General features: G+C 45.1%; 1 protein-coding gene across 5 annotated transcripts in view; it reads left to right on the top strand.

The window, feature by feature from the left end:
* Nucleotides 1–12,319, top strand: part of SMYD3 (SET and MYND domain containing 3) — a 752,225-nt gene that overhangs the window by 451,701 nt on the left and 288,205 nt on the right. The window lies entirely within an intron of this gene.

The raw sequence follows: 12,319 nt of genomic DNA, 5'->3' as shown, positions 1-12,319 counted from the left end.
GAAACTACAGCCCAAGGCCCATATCTGGCCTGCTGCCTGTTTTTATGAATCAAGTTTTATTAGAACACAGCCACACTCATGTTTGCATATTGTTTGTGGCTGCTTTCACCCTATGGTGGCAGAACTGAGTAGCTGCAACAGGGACCTTATGGTCCACAAAACCAACAATATTTATTATTTGGCACTTCACAGAAAAATTTGCCAACTCTTGCTCTGGTGAATAATGAGTTGCTACAATGACAAATCAATATGAAAAGACCAACAAACCAGTAGAAAAATGGCAGGAGGTATGCTTGTTAGTGTCTCAGGAAAACAAAGCAATAACAAACAGATTTCTCCACAAATGGGGCAACTTACAGAGGTGAGGGCAGGATTCTGGGGACAAGCAAGGAATGGTGTGACACTCAGAGACCAGCAGATGCAGAAAGCTATTACTATCCCTGGGACTGAAGGCAGGCACAAAGAGAGAGAACGGCCTTGCCGGAGCGGGACAGATGGGTCATCCGAAGAAGGCTGTCGTCATGGAGGATGTGGCCGCTGTGAGAAATACGTCCTTGAAGCAGGATGGACATGGGAAAGATCTCTCTCCTTCCACTTGCTAACCTCCTGCTAGTGCCTCCCAGAAGTTATCAGAGGAAGAAGTCCAGGTGATGCTGTCCTCAGGGGTCAGCTTCCTAGGACACAGATGAAAAGCTCCTCAACTCATTCATAATCAGAGCAGCGCAAATGAATATGATACTGAAATGTCACTTTTAACCTATCAGATTGGCAAACAGCAGAATGTGAACACCTTGTATTGGCAAGGGTATAGGGAAACAGGTACTATAAAGATACAGATATGTATATATGGAGGTAATATCTTTCAAAATTATAAATGCATATCTCTCTGACTCAGCAATTACATTTATAGAAATTTATCCCACAGATACTTTAGCTAATACATGAAATGACCTATGTGTAAGGTTATTTATTGCAACCTTATTTGTAATAGGAATAGAATGGAGAGAACCTAAATGTCCATCTGTAGGGAACTGGTTATATAAATTATGCTCCATCCATTCAAGGGAATACTCTGAAGCCATAAAAAAGGATGAGGAAGCTCTTTGTGTCCCCTCAGGAAATCAGCACTAAGTTACGCCATTAAGAGTACAGAGAATTTGTCTCCTTTTTGACTTTTATAACTAAATGATGATAAAGAAAAAAAAAAAAGAGTACAGAGAAAATAAAATAGGATGTATAGTATATGGTTATTTGTGTAAAAATGAAGAAAAGGAAGACAGAAAACATTTTTTTGTATATGTGTAAAATAAAATCCCAAGAAATGATGAAATCAGATGCTTCTGGAGAAGGAGACTGCCGGGGTGAATGGCGGAGTGGTCATCCTGTTGTGTCTTTTGAATACTGATTAAAATAAGTTTAAAATAATCTTATGGGCCAGGTAAACAGCTTTCATCTGAAAATTTGAGAAACAGTCAAAATTCTAGTCCCTGCCTGTGGCTTTCAATAACTATCAAATAAGATCTGAAAAGCTGATTGGCAAATCCAATGTGAAATGGTAACTCGAATGGCTTCCATGAGGAAGCCCTGTCTCCTCTTCAACCCGGTTTTAACCTTGGCCTGTTGGTATAAGTCCCAGGTACTGTTTCTTAAATTTTTTTCTTCAACATACTTAAAATCAATGATACTGTATATTTTTAAAATGCTCTGTCATTTGCACTTTCAACTAATTCTGGCTGCTCCCATCTGTTGGTTTGATTTATTGAAAGTTTTGTAGGTGTGTCATCCTTCCTTTTCACTTAAGACAGGTACATGCTTTAGTTGTTTAGAGCTGCATCTTTTGAATATTTATTTTGATGTGCAGAAAATTGTGGATTGTCAGCAAGTAAACATTTGGACAATCAGAGGATCAAAATATAAGACAAATCTGGATTTCTAAGTCTGTCTCTTTTATTATTATTATTTTTTTTTTGGGCAAGATTTGCCTGAAGTGGAAAGAATTGAATATGGATGAGCGCATGTTGCAGACTGATTTTCAGCCGTAATTGCTTTGCAGCATGAAAATAGGCAAAGAAAAGAGACTGGGAATATAGGCAATCAGAGATGAGGTTCTTACACCTGCCAGATACCATGTGTAGCGCGCAGGTATCCACAGAGAAATTGAAATTCTGCTCTCCTGTGACAAGACATTCCAATTAATGCCATTCGGATACATCTGTCTGCCGGTAGCTCACCTCGTGAAACTACAGTCCCGTCCTGCTGTGGGAGTCCGTCAAAAGGCTCATTTCGGGAGTGGCACAGCAGTCATCCTGGGACATGTGCTGTGGGGCTGTGACCCTCCTTCCTTTCCATTTACTTCAACGCAGAAACAGCGGCTTACAGGGAGCACTCCTAGCTGGAAGGCTTGTAACAAGATGGCATTTAGATCACAAACGCCATTCTGAAAGCATATGTTCTTCATACACGTGGCTGTGGGATGGGGGTTGACATAGCAAATTGCCAGGTTTTGATTGCTGAAACAAAGAAATGTTTACTGTATTCATTTTGGCATGAAAAAGAGTTGGACAGTGTGTGGATCCTTTCAGGCCTTAACTTAGAATTGAATTTAAACAGGGCCTCCCGGGTGATTATGTCTCCTGGGGCAGTGACCTGGAAGGGTAGCGTGGTGGGTGGGAGGCTGGGGGGACGTTTGTTCTGCCACAGACTTTGCTCCTGATTTTATTTTTGAGGCCAGAGCACTGTGATGCCTCATGCCGTGTGCATGTATTGGGGGAGGGAGGTGTCTGTGCGTCTGTGTTTTCTCTTCCCTCACTTATAAAGTAACCAGGAGCTTGATACAAGCAAATCTGTGCAGCAGGGATCTGGCAGCAGGGGATGGTTGGGAAAGGTGGGATTACATTGCAACCCTGGCAAAGTGCTAAGGATTGCCGTAACCCTTCAGAAGGCCAAGGTCATGCATCTGCCAACAGTTCTTCACACAGTCTGATGGTGCTGTATGGAGCCAGCAGCCCCCAGTCCCCGCATTTCCCCCGCCTTGCCCACCTCCCTCTTCTGCACTCACTTCCCGCAGCCTTGCCCACCTCCCTCTTCTGCATTCATTTCCCCCCGCCTTGCCCACCTCCCTCTTCTGCACTCACTTCCCGCAGCCTTGCCCACCTCCCTCTTCTGCACTCACTTCCCGCAGCCTTGCCCACCTCCCTCTTCTGCACTCACTTCCCGCAGCCTTGCCCACCTCCCTCTTCTGCACTCACTTCCCGCAGCCTTGCCCACCTCCCTCTTCTGCACTCACTTCCCGCAGCCTTGCCCACCTCCCTCTTCTGCACTCACTTCCCGCAGCCTTGCCCACCTCCCTCTTCTGCACTCACTTCCCGCAGCCTTGCCCACCTCCCTCTTCTGCACTCACTTCCCGCAGCCTTGCCCACCTCCCTCTTCTGCACTCATTTGCCCCAGCCATGCCCACCTCCCTCTTCTGCACTCACTTCCCGCAGCCTTGCCCACCTCCCTCTTCTGCACTCATTTGCCCCAGCCATGCCCACCTCCCTCTTCTGCACTCACTTCCCGCAGCCTTGCCCACCTCCCTCTTCTGCACTCACTTCCCGCAGCCTTGCCCACCTCCCTCTTCTGCATTCATTTCCCCCCGCCTTGCCCACCTCCCTCTTCTGCATTCATTTCCCCCCGCCTTGCCCACCTCCCTCTTCTGCACTCACTTCCCGCAGCCTTGCCCACCTCCCTCTTCTGCACTCACTTCCCGCAGCCTTGCCCACCTCCCTCTTCTGCACTCATTTGCCCCAGCCATGCCCACCTCCCTCTTCTGCACTCATTTGCCCCAGCCATGCCCACCTCCCTCTTCTGCGTTCATTTCCCCCCGCCTTGCCCACCTCCCTCTTCTGCACTCATTTGCCCCCGCCTTGCCCACCTCCCTCTTCTGCAGACTTTTTGCACTGATGGTCTGTTCTCCACTTGTTCTCTGAGTCTTCATATATGAGACTTTTCCTGTCTTAACTAGGTGTGAACTCTTCAGCGCATGAAACCAAGCTTTATGCTTTTCATGTCTCTCTTCATTGTCTGTAAAAGAGCATATGCCAATTAATTTTTGGCCTTGATTCATCTCTTCTGACTGTGACTCTTAACCAGCTGAATCATAATCCCCTACTACCTGCTCAACTACTCAGATTTTTTGGTGGAAGAAATTAGTTGGTATCTGAGTTGTACAGTTTTGCTGTAGGAATGTGGATGTTATTTAGTGTGAAATAATACTTCTCCAAAGTTCAGATTCATGGGAGAAAAAAGGCCAAATGTACTAAAAAGTGTGTGTATTACAATCAGACCCTTTCCATGGAGCTACGTTTTCATTTGATCCACGAATAAAAATCTACTAGGACACATTTTGTCTGTGTACAACTTCTTAGAGGAAAGAAATGAACATCTATTGAGTTTCTGTTATTGCCAAGAACTGTCTGTGCTAGGCAATTTTTCATATATGTAATATTTTTTAAATTATTGCTCAATTCCATGTATTTAATCTTTGCAGTGATATTCTGAAATATGATTATTTTAATTTCTTTGATGTAAACCTTTTATTTTTGAGATATAGATTCATATGCAGTTGTAAGATAGAATACAGAGAGAACTTTGCAACCTTTATCTAGTTTCCTCAGATAGCAACATCTTGCAAAACTGTAAAATTATCACAACCAGAACATTGACATTTAAAAAAAAATTTTAATTTATTTTTTAATTAGTTAATTAATTATTTTCTTTTGAGGCAGAGTCTTGCTCTGTCACCCAGACTGGAGGGCAGTAGTGTGATCTTGGCTCAAGGCAAGCTCCGCCTCCCGAGTTCAAGCGATTCTCCTGCCTCAGCCTCATGAGTAGCTGGGATTACAGGCGCCCGCCACCATGCCTGGCTAATTTTTGTATTTTTAATAGAGATGGGGTTTTACCATGGTTGGCCAGGCTGGTCTTCAACTCCTGACCTCAAGTGATCTGCCTGCCTCAGCCTCCCAAAGTGCTGGGATTACAGGTGTGAGCCCCTGCGCCTGGCCAGAACATTGACATTGTGACAATTGATATGGTCAAGAAACGGGGCATTTCCATCATCACAAGAATTCCTCCTGTTGCCCTTTTATAGATACATTCTCTTTCCTTCCATCCAGATACATTCCCTTTCCTCACATCCAGATACACTCACTTTCCTTCCATCCAGATACATTCCCTTTCCTCACATCCAGATACACTCCCTTTCCTTCCATCCAGATACACTCACTTTCCTTCCATCCAGATACACTCCCTTTCCTTCCATCCAGATACACTCACTTTCCTTCCATCCAGATACACTCCCTTTCCTTCCATCCAGATACACTCCCTTTCCTCACATCCAGATACACTCCCTTTCCTTCCATCCAGATACACTCACTTTCCTTCCATCCAGATACACTCCCTTTCCTTCCATCCAGATACATTCCCTTTCCTCACATCCAGATACACTCCCTTTCCTTCCATCCAGATACACTCACTTTCCATCCATCCAGATACACTCCCTTTCCTCACATCCAGATACATTACCTTTCCTTCTATCCAGATACATTCCCTTTCCTCACATCCAGATACACTCACTTTCCATCCATCCAGATACACTCCCTTTCCTCACATCCAGATACATTCACTTTCCTTCTATCCAGATACACTCCCTTTCCTCCCATCCAGATGCACTCACTTTCCTTCCATCCAGATACACTCACTTTCCATCCATCCAGATACACTCCCTTTCCTCACATCCAGATACATTCCCTTTCCTTCTATCCAGATACATTCCCTTTCCTCACATCCAGATACACTCACTTTCCTTCCATCCAGATACACTCACTTTCCTTCCATCCAGATACACTCACTTTCCTTCCATCCAGATACACTCCCTTTCCTCACATCCAGATACACTCCCTTTCCTTCCATCCAGATACACTCACTTTCCTTCCATCCAGAAACATTCCCTTTCCTTCTATCCAGATACACTCACTTTCCTTCCATCCAGATACACTCCCTTTCCTCCCATCCAGATATATTCTCTTTCCTCCCATCCAGATACACTCACTTTCCTTCCATCCAGATACATTCCCTTTCCTTCCATCCAGATACACTCCCTTTCCTTCCATCCAGAAACATTCCCTTTCCTTCTATCCAGATACATTCCCTTTCCTCCCATCCAGATACACTCACTTTCCTTCCATCCAGATACACTCACTTTCCTCACATCCAGATACACTCCCTTTCCTCACATCCAGATACACTCACTTTCCTTGCATCCAGATACATTCCCTTTCCTTCCATCCAGATACATTCCCTTTCCTTCTATCCAGATACATTCCCTTTCCTTCTATCCAGATACATTCCCTTTCCTCCCATCCAGATACACTCACTTTCCTTCCATCCAGATACACTCACTTTCCATCCATCCAGATACACTCCCTTTCCTCACATCCAGATACATTCCCTTTCCTTCTATCCAGATACATTCCCTTTCCTCACATCCAGATACACTCACTTTCCTTCCATCCAGATACACTCACTTTCCTTCCATCCAGATACACTCACTTTCCTCACATCCAGATACACTCCCTTTCCTCACATCCAGATACACTCCCTTTCCTCACATCCAGATACACTCACTTTCCTTCCATCCAGAAACATTCCCTTTCCTTCTATCCAGATACACTCACTTTCCTTCCATCCAGATACACTCCCTTTCCTCCCATCCAGATATATTCCCTTTCCTCCCATCCAGATACACTCACTTTCCTTCCATCCAGATACATTCCCTTTCCTCACATCCAGATACACTCACTTTCCTTCCATCCAGATACACTCCCTTTCCTTCTATCCAGATACATTCCCTTTCCTCCCATCCAGATACACTCACTTTCCTTCCATCCAGATACACTCACTTTCCTTCCATCCAGATACACTCACTTTCCTCACATCCAGATACACTCACTTTCCTTCCATCCAGATACATTCCCTTTCCTTCCATCCAGATACATTCCCTTTCCTTCTATCCAGAAACATTCCCTTTCCTTCTATCCAGATACATTCCCTTTCCTCCCATCCAGATATACTCACTTTCCTTCCATCCAGATACACTCACTTTCCTTCCATCCAGATACATTCCCTTTCCTCCCATCCAGATACATTCACTTTCCTTCCATCCAGATACACTCCCTTTCCTCACATCCAGATACACTCCCTTTCCTTCCATCCAGATACACTCCCTTTCCTCACATCCAGATACACTCACTTTCCTTCCATCCAGATACATTCCCTTTCCTCCCAACCAGATACACTCACTTTCCTTCCATCCAGATACACTCACTTTCCTCCCATCCAGATACACTCACTTTCCTCCCATCCAGATACATTCCCTTTCCTTCTATCCAGATACACTCCCTTTCCTTCCATCCAGATACACTCCCTTTCCTTCCATCCAGATACACTCCCTTTCCTCCCATCCAGATACATTCCCTTTCCTTCTATCCAGATACACTCCCTTTCCTTCCATCCAGATACACTCCCTTTCCTCACATCCAGATACATTCACTTTCCTTCCATCCGGATACATTCCCTTTCCTCCCATCCGGATACACTCACTTTCCTCACATCCAGATACACTCACTTTCCTTCTTCCAGATACACTCCCTTTCCTCCCATCCAGATACACTCACTTTCCTTCTATCCAGATACATTCCCTTTCCTCCCATCCAGATACACTCACTTTCCTTCCATCCAGATACACTCCCTTTCCTCACATCCAGATACACTCACTTTCCTTCCATCCAGATACACTCCCTTTCCTCACATCCAGATACACTCCCTTTCCTTCCATCCAGATACACTCACTTTCCTTCCATCCAGAAACATTCCCTTTCCTTCTATCCAGATACACTCACTTTCCTTCCATCCAGATACACTCCCTTTCCTCCCATCCAGATATATTCTCTTTCCTCCCATCCAGATACACTCACTTTCCTTCCATCCAGATACATTCCCTTTCCTTCCATCCAGATACACTCCCTTTCCTTCCATCCAGAAACATTCCCTTTCCTTCTATCCAGATACATTCCCTTTCCTCCCATCCAGATACACTCACTTTCCTTCCATCCAGATACACTCACTTTCCTTCCATCCAGATACACTCCCTTTCCTCACATCCAGATACACTCACTTTCCTTCCATCCAGATACATTCCCTTTCCTTCCATCCAGATACATTCCCTTTCCTTCTATCCAGAAACATTCCCTTTCCTTCTATCCAGATACATTCCCTTTCCTCCCATCCAGATACACTCACTTTCCTTCCATCCAGATACACTCACTTTCCATCCATCCGGATACACTCCCTTTCCTCACATCCAGATACATTCCCTTTCCTTCTATCCAGATACATTCCCTTTCCTCACATCCAGGTACACTCACTTTCCTTCCATCCAGATACACTCACTTTCCTTCCATCCAGATACACTCACTTTCCTTCCATCCAGATACACTCCCTTTCCTCACATCCAGATACACTCCCTTTCCTTCCATCCAGATACACTCACTTTCCTTCCATCCAGAAACATTCCCTTTCCTTCTATCCAGATACACTCACTTTCCTTCCATCCAGATACACTCCCTTTCCTCCCATCCAGATATATTCCCTTTCCTTCCATCCAGATACACTCACTTTCCTTCCATCCAGATACATTCCCTTTCCTCACATCCAGATACACTCACTTTCCTTCCATCCAGATACACTCCCTTTCCTTCTATCCAGATACATTCCCTTTCCTCCCATCCAGATACACTCACTTTCCTTCCATCCAGATACACTCACTTTCCTTCCATCCAGATACACTCACTTTCCTCACATCCAGATACACTCACTTTCCTTCCATCCAGATACATTCCCTTTCCTTCCATCCAGATACATTCCCTTTCCTTCTATCCAGAAACATTCCCTTTCCTTCTATCCAGATACATTCCCTTTCCTCCCATCCAGATATACTCACTTTCCTTCCATCCAGATACACTCACTTTCCTTCCATCCAGATACATTCCCTTTCCTCCCATCCAGATACATTCACTTTCCTTCCATCCAGATACACTCCCTTTCCTCACATCCAGATACACTCCCTTTCCTTCCATCCAGATACACTCCCTTTCCTCACATCCAGATACACTCACTTTCCTTCCATCCAGATACATTCCCTTTCCTCCCAACCAGATACACTCACTTTCCTTCCATCCAGATACACTCACTTTCCTCCCATCCAGATACACTCACTTTCCTCCCATCCAGATACATTCCCTTTCCTTCTATCCAGATACACTCCCTTTCCTTCCATCCAGATACACTCCCTTTCCTTCCATCCAGATACACTCCCTTTCCTCCCATCCAGATACATTCCCTTTCCTTCTATCCAGATACACTCCCTTTCCTTCCATCCAGATACACTCCCTTTCCTCACATCCAGATACATTCACTTTCCTTCCATCCGGATACATTCCCTTTCCTCCCATCCGGATACACTCACTTTCCTCACATCCAGATACACTCACTTTCCTTCTTCCAGATACACTCCCTTTCCTCCCATCCAGATACACTCACTTTCCTTCTATCCAGATACATTCCCTTTCCTCCCATCCAGATACACTCACTTTCCTTCCATCCAGATACACTCCCTTTCCTCACATCCAGATACACTCACTTTCCTTCCATCCAGATACACTCCCTTTCCTCACATCCAGATACACTCACTTTCCTTCCATCCAGATACACTCACTTTCCTTCCATCCAGAAACATTCCCTTTCCTTCTATCCAGATACACTCACTTTCCTTCCATCCAGATACACTCCCTTTCCTCCCATCCAGATATATTCTCTTTCCTCCCATCCAGATACACTCACTTTCCTTCCATCCAGATACATTCCCTTTCCTTCCATCCAGATACACTCCCTTTCCTTCCATCCAGAAACATTCCCTTTCCTTCTATCCAGATACATTCCCTTTCCTCCCATCCAGATACACTCACTTTCCTTCCATCCAGATACACTCACTTTCCTTCCATCCAGATACACTCCCTTTCCTCACATCCAGATACACTCACTTTCCTTCCATCCAGATACATTCCCTTTCCTTCCATCCAGATACATTCCCTTTCCTTCTATCCAGAAACATTCCCTTTCCTTCTATCCAGATACATTCCCTTTCCTCCCATCCAGATACACTCACTTTCCTTCCATCCAGATACACTCACTTTCCATCCATCCAGATACACTCCCTTTCCTCACATCCAGATACATTCCCTTTCCTTCTATCCAGATACATTCCCTTTCCTCACATCCAGATACACTCACTTTCCTTCCATCCAGATACACTCACTTTCCTTCCATCCAGATACACTCACTTTCCTTCCATCCAGATACACTCCCTTTCCTCACATCCAGATACACTCCCTTTCCTTCCATCCAGATACACTCACTTTCCTTCCATCCAGAAACATTCCCTTTCCTTCTATCCAGATACACTCACTTTCCTTCCATCCAGATACACTCCCTTTCCTCCCATCCAGATATATTCCCTTTCCTCCCATCCAGATACACTCACTTTCCTTCCATCCAGATACATTCCCTTTCCTCACATCCAGATACACTCACTTTCCTTCCATCCAGATACACTCCCTTTCCTTCTATCCAGATACATTCCCTTTCCTCCCATCCAGATACACTCACTTTCCTTCCATCCAGATACACTCACTTTCCTTCCATCCAGATACACTCACTTTCCTCACATCCAGATACACTCACTTTCCTTCCATCCAGATACATTCCCTTTCCTTCCATCCAGATACATTCCCTTTCCTTCTATCCAGAAACATTCCCTTTCCTTCTATCCAGATACATTCCCTTTCCTCCCATCCAGATACACTCACTTTCCTTCCATCCAGATACACTCACTTTCCTTCCATCCAGATACATTCCCTTTCCTCCCATCCAGATACATTCACTTTCCTTCCATCCAGATACACTCCCTTTCCTCACATCCAGATACACTCCCTTTCCTTCCATCCAGATACACTCCCTTTCCTCACATCCAGATACACTCACTTTCCTTCCATCCAGATACATTCCCTTTCCTCCCAACCAGATACACTCACTTTCCTTCCATCCAGATACACTCACTTTCCTCCCATCCAGATACACTCACTTTCCTCCCATCCAGATACATTCCCTTTCCTTCTATCCAGATACACTCCCTTTCCTTCCATCCAGATACACTCCCTTTCCTTCCATCCAGATACACTCCCTTTCCTCCCATCCAGATACATTCCCTTTCCTTCTATCCAGATACACTCCCTTTCCTTCCATCCAGATACACTCCCTTTCCTCACATCCAGATACATTCACTTTCCTTCCATCCGGATACATTCCCTTTCCTCCCATCCGGATACACTCACTTTCCTCACATCCAGATACACTCACTTTCCTTCTTCCAGATACACTCCCTTTCCTCCCATCCAGATACACTCACTTTCCTTCTATCCAGATACATTCCCTTTCCTCCCATCCAGATACACTCACTTTCCTTCCATCCAGATACACTCCCTTTCCTCACATCCAGATACACTCACTTTCCTTCCATCCAGATACATTCCCTTTCCTCCCATCCAGATACATTCCCTTTCCTTCCATCCAGATACATTCCCTTTCCTCACATCCAGATACATTCACTTTCCTCCCATCCAGATACATTCCCTTTCCTTCTATCCAGATGCACTCACTTTCCTTCCATCCCAACTGCTCTTTAACCTGTAGAGCCACTGATCTCTACTCCCTTTCTCTAATGTTGCCATCTCAAGAAAGTTATATACATAGAAAATGCAGTGTTTTCTGGTTTTTTTTTTTTTTTTTTTGATTTTTGTTTTTCACTTAGAGATTTATCCAGGTCGTTGCCCTTATCCCTAGTTAGTTGTTTTTTTTTTTTTTTTTTGAGACGGAGTCTTGCTCTGCCGCCCAGGCTGGAGTGCAGTGGCCGGATCTCAGCTCACTGCAAGCTCCACCCCCCGGGTTCCCGCCATTCTCCGGCCTCAGCCTCCCGAGTAGCTGGGACTACAGGCGCCGCCACCTCGCCCGGCTAGTTTTTTGTATTTTTTAGTAGAGACGGGGTTTCACCGGGTTAGCCAGGATGGTCTCCATCTCCCGATCTCGTGATCCGCCCGTCTCGGCCTCCCAAAGTGCTGGGATTACAGGCGTGAGCCCCCGCGCCCGGCCCCATCCCTAGTTAGTTTTT

Source organism: Chlorocebus sabaeus, chromosome 25 (genome assembly GCF_047675955.1).
Source record: "Chlorocebus sabaeus isolate Y175 chromosome 25, mChlSab1.0.hap1, whole genome shotgun sequence".
Classification (NCBI taxonomy): domain Eukaryota; kingdom Metazoa; phylum Chordata; class Mammalia; order Primates; family Cercopithecidae; genus Chlorocebus; species Chlorocebus sabaeus.
This window is presented reverse-complemented; position numbering and strand designations above follow the sequence as displayed.